This window comes from Engraulis encrasicolus, chromosome 6 (genome assembly GCF_034702125.1).
Source record: "Engraulis encrasicolus isolate BLACKSEA-1 chromosome 6, IST_EnEncr_1.0, whole genome shotgun sequence".
Lineage (NCBI taxonomy): Eukaryota > Metazoa > Chordata > Actinopteri > Clupeiformes > Engraulidae > Engraulis > Engraulis encrasicolus.
This window is the reverse complement of record NC_085862.1, coordinates 26,356,072-26,364,494: the sequence shown is the minus strand read 5'-3', so window position 1 is coordinate 26,364,494 and position 8,423 is coordinate 26,356,072. Positions and strand designations below refer to the sequence as shown.

The window sequence follows — 8,423 nt, the reverse complement described above, 5'->3', positions numbered from 1 at the left end:
AATACGTTACGTCTATTTTAGAGATTACCCAACACGGCCATAGCCATACCGATCCATCCCGCTGTCTAACGTTGCAGCGTTTGACCCGCACCTTATCCACTTGCCAAATTCCTGTTTATTTGCTGGGTCACCTTCTCTGGCTGGGGGAGGTCAGGTTTCTTTCGGGGCCCCACTTTTCCCTTAACTCTTGTGGATTTGACCTCTGGTTGTGAGAGCGACCCGCGATTTGGTTAAGAGAAGGGGGTCGCGAACCTTTCGGTGGGTTAAGAGAAGGGGGTCATGAACCCGCGATGAGTTAGAATAGGGTTTGTGAACCTGCAAAGGGTTAGGAGAAGGGGGTCACAAACCTGCGATGGGTTAGGAGAAGGGGGTCGCGACCCCAATCAGATGAGGAGGTCAGCGTTCAAGTTTGTTGTGTGTTGATGATGTAACAATCACCAAGTGCCAAGGCCAGACTAGTATCAGAGTGGCGAGGAAGGGAAGGGGTTAAAGGAAGGGGTTCTTTTTGTTCCTTTTGACTCTCTAGAGATTTACAAAAACAAATATTGAGCAGGGCACCACTTTGCGCCAAAATAAATAAACAAACAGCTCAGCTTATTTGCAATCTACTGCCGAGAGTGTAAATAATCTTTGTTTATGTTTGTATGGTGTGGTGCCCCCACCCACCCTGCCAGGCTTCCGAGGCCAGAACTAACTACGGTACTAGCCAAGCACAACAGAATTACATCAGAAATGGGGTTCACTGGTTGCTCTTTAATTTCCCCAAGACACTTAATTTCCAGTCTGACACTGTAGTTCTGCTGCTGTTACACTGTAGTAAACAGTGTAACAACACTGGAAAACAAACTGTGTGATGAAGATGACGGCAAAGGCATGTACTTATCAGTGCTTTACACTAACTTTTTCGCTTACCAGCCATTTTGGCTAGTGGTTTTCCTGACTCACTAGCCATTGGGCCTTTTCACTAGCCATAATTTCCTTCGCCATCATAGCAGCTTTAATGAATTATATAATAGGCTGTAATAATGTAATGTAGGATAATATAACATAATATAACATAATATAAAATAATATAATATAATATAAAATAATATAATATAATATAATATAGCCTAATATAATATAATATAATATAATATAATATAATATAATATAGGGCCTAATAAATAGAATTGTTATTAACTGGTCCATGCATGCATGCATGCTATAAGAACAGATTAACTTATCTGAGGAATGGCATAGCCGTGCAGAAACACCAAGCACGTGTTGTGGAAGGGCACAAATGTAAGCTACATGAGAGCAAAATATTTCCGTCTTTGATCTGAAGGGCACTTTCGATGCGCAAAGTAGCCTAGATAGTGCAAAGTCATTGCCAAGCTTCGCATGTCCTCGGTCATGGATGTGGAATAACATCTCTTCTGGAATATTTTCTCATAAAAATAGGCTATCCACTAGAAGGCACACACATATGCGGCCGGTAACTACAGAAGGAGTTACGACTTCCTTTCATTCCGTTTAATATTGAGTTGTTTAAAACATAAACGGACGCAAGGCAAGATGGGCACATGCGAAGGGACATGGGACATGATTTTGTGCGGTCTGGAAGGCTACTACTGCGCGTTGTTTAAGCCCCGTTTGACAGTCGGGAACAACGGCACAAGAAACATGGAGGAATATTAAGGTATGAAGACATACAGGCAAATCAGAAAATGATTTCAACCGAACATTATTAATGCAGCATGTGTCCTTGTCTTATCACTGCGCTGATTAGTCTCAAGACTTTCACAAGACTGAGGTGTTCTCCTCTCGCCTTGGTCATTTTAATGTCCACTACTACTATGCATTGTACTAATGACAGATCCCAAAACAGGTCAGTTGAGATGAACTTCGCTACTTTATTTTCACGTGAAGGTTTTCAGTGACATTTCCAAAACGCGCGCTGATGTGCCGGACCGGTAGCTCGCTGCCGCACAAGACTAGCTCTATCAGATTCCTCTCGCGCGTGAGACACAGGTGACACGTGACACAGGTGCTTCATGGGTATTGTAGGCTCGCGAAAACGCATTGCATTGCGTTTGTAGCAAAGACGGTCCGAGGGAAAAACTACAAAATGCGGTGCCTCATCATTTAGAATAGTGACGGACCCGCCAGAATGGCTAGTGAACCTTCGGTATCTACTAGCCAACGCCGACTTTCACCCGCATTTGGCTACCTGGCGTGTGTTAGTGTTAAGCCCTGGTACTTATACAGTTTTAGGTTTTATGAACTGGTTTCAACTCACACAGAGTCATTCAATACCAAAGAAGCTATCACATAATTTCCACCACCCCCACTGCCTGTAGGGCAGAGTCAGTGGCGGTTTTAGCAGAGATTCTTTAAGTATATAGAGATATGCCAATGTAATAGGTTGCTATGGGCACCTAACACTACCAGGTTCCGGTCTGCCTAAAGGGGTGTGTCATAATACTCCTAGCATTGAATAGAACAGTCCTTAGGTCTGCCTAAAGGGGGATTCCGCCCCCTCCCCCTTGCAATAACAGAACCCGGAAACAATGGGCCAATGGAACCTCTCTCTCTCTACTCTCTCTGCTTTTAGGAAACCTGTGGTCCTGGGCAAAGAACAATCTTGAGCCCCCGCCAATGCTGAGCCCCCAAGTTGCACTGAAGGAATAAAACGAAGAGACTGAGTGCAATCTCTTCCCTACATTGTTTGACAACTTCAGAGATGTACACATACATGTGATGACAAGGCCACTGATTGGACGAGGCCCTAGGAGATTGCCCGACCTTGCTCAATGCAAAAACCACCTACCCTCTCTACCTGGACAAGACCAGTCAGGCATAAGTGAGGGTGTCATGCTGAAGCTGACCTTATGCACTGCTCCTTCCCTGTGGGCAAGCCTAATGGACTGCTCCTTCCCACTGAGCTGTAAGATGTTATGCAGTACCACTAATGCAGGCCGCCCACCCCTCATTCATGTTGACCTGTGGGCATGGGAGGCTCTAAGGAGGCCGTAGATCAGGAAGACACAGGAGCGCTCCCCCCTTGCATCCCTTCCCCAGGGGCCCATGGACTATAATCCGTTTGGGGAGGGGGATGTGGCATGGACCTGTGAAGTTCCACATGAACTACGATATGAATGGGGGCCATGGACCAGAGGGCCCATGGACCAGAGGACTATGATACGATTGGGGTGGGGGGCCCTGCCTGTAGTATAGTAGGCAAAGAAGGGAATGCACTCTTCATCACTGCTGGGGGTCACTAGGAGGCAGTATCAGGATGATTCGATTCGATTCGATGATTATCAATTATAATGACGCCTCTGCCTGTTGGCAAGTTTAGTCAAGTAAGTAGAGGTGCGCACATCCAAAACGCAGGTGCATGACAAGGGGTCAGACAATCATGGAAACAAAGTTGAATATCCACACACTTGCTCTTGTTTTGCCCCCCCTAAAGGAAGAAAAAAGCAAAACGGGAGCAAAAAAAACCAAACAGAAAAAAGCAAACGGGAGCAAGTGTGCGGACATTCTCAACTTTGTTTCCAAAATTCATTGAGCTCCTGACTCCTGCTGAACTGTAGCCATGGGAGCCAGGAAGGGGGGCAGTAAATCAGAACAGGATAGGGGGCCCAAAGCTTCACACGGGCCCAGAGAGGAGGAGGAGGGGGAGGAGGAGGAGGAGGAGGAGGAGGAGGAGGAGGAGGAGGAGGAGGAGGACTTATAGCATGGTTTGGGTGGGTGGGGGCCCCAAATTATTTTCTTTCAGGGAGCCAACAATTTCCAGCGACACCCCAGCCTGTAGCCGTAGCTAATGTCCTCGTCACGGCTGTTGACCTGTGAGTGAGATTAGGCTACTCTCTAAAGAAGTTGTTGAAGACAACTGGGCTTCTTCATCTTCATCAGCTTTTAGGCGATAGGTAGCCTCTAAGTGCAGATGGGGTCGCTGGCGTGCCCATTCACTGTTTGCTGAAAATACTCAACTATATCATAACAACATTGCTATGACATTACCGAGAGCCTTAAGTAACAGATCAAGACATAGCCATTACAATTTTGGTAACAGTATGGTTATAACATAGGCTCTGCACTAAGGGGCTAAAGAAGCTATTATGTATATCTCTGGTCACTGGAGGTGAATCTGTGTGAGCTCTTCATTCGCGCTGATTTGTGGGGAAAATCTAATGGCATCCTCACTCCTGCTAACAGGTTTGAGTTTAGGACGCCTATCTTATGTAATGGCGGCCACATGCTGCATATTCAACACAGCCACACCACACCACCACACCATTCTACAGCAAGCAGCACCCCAGCACAGCTTAGTGTTTAGTGGCTACTGTTGTTTACACACACACACACACACACACACACACACACACACACACACACACACACACACACACACACACACACACACTCTCTCACACACACACACACACACACACACACACACACACACACACACACACACACACACACACACACACACACACACAAAAACACACCTCTTGCTTGTTGTGGGTGAGCCATGTAGCTGGCAATTACACTGAACAGCGCACACCAATAAATAACCAAACATTTCCAATAAATTCCACTCGCTGGTTTAGAGGGAAACCTCATGAAGCATGGCAGCGTGTTGTTTCTGCATGGCCCTCTATTATTTCTCTAGTGCTTACTCCCTCTCGCCCTCCCCTTGATTTTCACAGATACAGGAACCAAAGAATGGTGTCTGTCTAATGTGAAGAAGCTCAAGTGGTAATGGACCATAAATAGAATCACAAGACAAGAAGTATGTGTGTGTGTGTGTGTGTGTGTGTGTGTGTGTGTGTGTGTGTGTGTGTGTGTGTGTGTGTGTGTGTGTGTGTGTGTGTGTGTGTGTGTGTGTGTGTGTGTGTGTGTGTGTGTGTGCGTGCGCGTGTGTGTGGTGATGCCTGACTGCTTGCATCCAGGCGTGTAAACAGCAGGTCAGGACAGACAATCAGGGGGAAGTTTTAACACACCACTACAAGATGGCCTGAGCGGCTTGAGTTTATTTGTTTGTACTTTTCCTTTGAGGGGCTTTCTGGAGATATGACGTGAACACACAGGAAGGCAAGAACAAGTGGGTAAAGGTGGAAAACAAAGCAGAGAGATGACTAAATTAAATGATTCCGGAAGATAAATGAAATTCCTGGAATTTTGCGCATCCATTTGGCTGCTGATGGAACAATGACGGCGTTATTACGCCTCTGGGTATGAATTAGGCTTAGTTACAAGCTGAGAGTGTTTGAGAGGAGCGAAACACAAGGTGATATAATGCCTTGGACAGGCAATGCAGTTATGTCACTTTAAAAAGTAGCAGCTTATTTCGGTAAAATGACACGGCTATAAGGGAAAAGCACAGATGGCCTTTGACAAGAATTGCGCACGGCAAATGCGCACATGAGCTATCCGCAGCACTGAATAATGAGTGGTCATTCCCATCCAGAACGCAAAATATGGACTACGTGGATGGATGGCATCATGGGATGTCGATATTCAGACAGAAACACTGTGTCTGCCACAAACATGACACAATGTCTAACAACAACTTATAGGATACTTCATAAAACAGCCAGGTTCACCAACACCGCAAAGAAAGTTTAATGACATTTTAAGCAAACGTTGTGCCTTAAGGGCGGTATTTGGAAAATTGCCCGACACGACAGAAAAGTCAAGCGACATTTCCCCCCACAATTTCACCAGGACTGATAACTACTGATAGTGACAAAAACTGTTGGCCCATATGTTCAACCTCGTTCATTTCGCCTATCAGTTCTGACAGTACTAGTGAAAAGTAGTCATTGGCACGCTGTACTGGCTACTTCAACTTTGGGTTTCTAGCAGGCACGCCTTCTGACGCGACAAAGTAACAGGCATAGACTACTTAACCATGAGCTGTTACTTTAATGATTAACAGAACAAATAATGTATTTTACTGTCTGATTGGTGATCCCATTCTCGTGATACTTGTAGGCTATCGAAATAGTTCCGAGACGTACTTTTCAGACGTGCGTAAAATGGATAAACTAGTACGCATTTGGTTACATGCTACGAGATTGGAAGTATGAGCGCTCACTGCACAATATGCACTGACAGACAATCGTAGGCAGCCAACTTATGTTTTACATTTGTGAAAAGTCTTTAACAGGGAAAACGCAAGTTTCATGCGCTACGGGCTTGACACTTTCCCATTTTCGTTGTAACTTAGATGGTATACGCTAGGCGTGCAAAATGGTGAATAGTCCTTACCTTAGTTAATATAATGCTGAGCCTGGGACGCCAGAAAACTTCTTATAAAACACGTCTTTTAAAAGTCAGAAGAAGAGGGGAGAAGAAAACACCAACTCTGGCGCTTTCTCATTCATCAAACGTATATGATTGTGCAACAGACACCTGGATTATCCAATTGAAAGGGGTGTTCTCTGTCCAATAGTTGTAGAGAACAGCAGAAGTCCCGCCTCTCTCTCTCTCTCTCTCTCTCTCTCTCTCTCTCTCTCTCTCTCTCTCTCTCTCTCTCTCTCTCTCTGTGTGTGTGTGCGCGCGCGCGCGCGCGCGTGTGTGTGTCTCTGTGTGTGTGTGGGCGTGCGCGTGTGTGCGCGCGCGTGTGTGCGCGCGTTCTAAATTATAAATCTGGTGTGTGTAAATTGCTGTTGTACCAATGAGGACCGCCAACATATTAAATCATAAATACAATGGAATAATAGTGTCAGTCACTGAAGAAAATGAATCTTGCCTCATGCACAATTATCCCAATTTCCCCTACATTTTTTCCAAAGCATAAAACAAAAACGGGCTTCCGTGCTGAGGCTAAATGGCGCCTATGTCTTTAAAAGTTCTTGCCAGCATGCGTGTGAGCACATGCATTTTTACAAGACATTTTACAAGCTTCTGTGTGCGGAAGTCAGTGTTCAACGGTGTCTTTGTATTTGAGTCGAATTCCGAAGTTATGATGTGGTCTCTCCTTGCTGTCAGAATATGCTCTGTGGTCCCAGCAGTTGTGACTATGGAAGCAGTAGACCTAGGGTTTCATCCTATAACATTTATTCACATGAAATGTTGTGTTTGAATGCATCTTGTTTACAAATGGCATGACAACTAAATGAACAACATACTGATTAATTGTATTGATACACCAATCATTTATTTCAAACCAAAATGCTGTATATTATCAGTCTGTTCACTTTAACATCTGTATCTACAGAACTCAGAAGCGATTAGCTCAATGGACAACAGAGGGCGCCCTTGCAATGCAAATCAGCCAGTCACAGGGGTTTATAAACAAGTTACTCTGGCATTTACATGTGGAACCTCTGTTGATTTGTCTGGAGTGAAACAATAAAGGATCATGTATGGGTGAAATGAAGGATCATTCTTAGACAGTTAACTCAACTGTCATCGTTGCACTGCTACAAGGCCTACTAACAGTTATTCCCTTTCTCTCAACAGATAGGCCTAATTACGAATCCCCATTGATTTACATTTCCAACAGCTAAAGTAAAGTTATAGTCCTTACTTCAATAACATCTGTGCACCCTGTACAGTAGACGAATTAACATATTTTGAAAGCACCATGTTTAAGGACAGCACAAATAAATATGTACAAAGTAGGTAATAGACAGTGACGATGACAAAAGTGAACATCAGTGATATGCAACTGGGAATATGACCAACACTTTGGCCTCTGGAGATGTACAACATTTTATGGCTGTTTAGCAACAGCAAATCATTTGCATAACAATGACACTATTTCACGGAAAAGACGGCAAATATTAGCAAGTAATTCTGTGAGCCGCCCTCCACCCTAGAAGATACCCTGGAAAGCATGCTGTCTCCTGCAACACTCCATGAATTCACTCTACTCTCTGAAGAAGACGTTTCCACACTCATCACAAGGAGCCGTCCCACTACCTGCCTACTGGACCCAGTGCCCACGAACCTTCTTCAAGACATTGCCCAAACAGTGGTCCCAGCGATCACATCCATCATGAACTCCTCACTCTCCTCTGGCACTGTCCCCTCCGCCTTCAAACAAGCAAGGGTGACACCACTACTGAAGAAGCCTACACTGAACCCTGCTCATGTAGAGAACTACAGACCGGTCTCACTGCTTCCCTTCCAATCCAAGACACTAGAAAGGGCAGTTGCAAAGCAGGTCACCAACTTCCTAAACCAGAAGGATTACTGGACCCAAAACAATCTGGTTTCAGAAGTGGACACTCAACTACAAGATACAAGATACAAGATATGAAGAGTTCAGATGCAAAACCCCCTAAGTGCCTTTTCAGAAAAAAATCTTAATTCATTTTTATTTAATACAAAGCTATCAAAATTGCATATTTTTTATTTTATTTATGTAATATAACTATTTATATGTATTATCAAGCACATGAATGTAAACCAAACCA

The 8,423-nt window shown here is 44.5% G+C and overlaps 1 protein-coding gene across 3 annotated transcripts in view; it reads right to left on the bottom strand.

Moving 5' to 3' along the window:
- Positions 1-6,382, bottom strand: part of kank3 (KN motif and ankyrin repeat domains 3) — a 47,446-nt gene extending 41,064 nt beyond the window's left edge. The window contains exon 1 of one of the 3 annotated variants that reach the window (XM_063201068.1): positions 6,268-6,382. The gene's annotated coding sequence lies outside the window, so the exon portion shown is untranslated. Of the gene's footprint in view, positions 822-6,267 lie in introns of those variants that run through there. The other 2 variants (XM_063201067.1, XM_063201069.1) reach the window with 2 other exon arrangements.
- Positions 6,383-8,423: the final 2,041 nt, after the last annotated feature.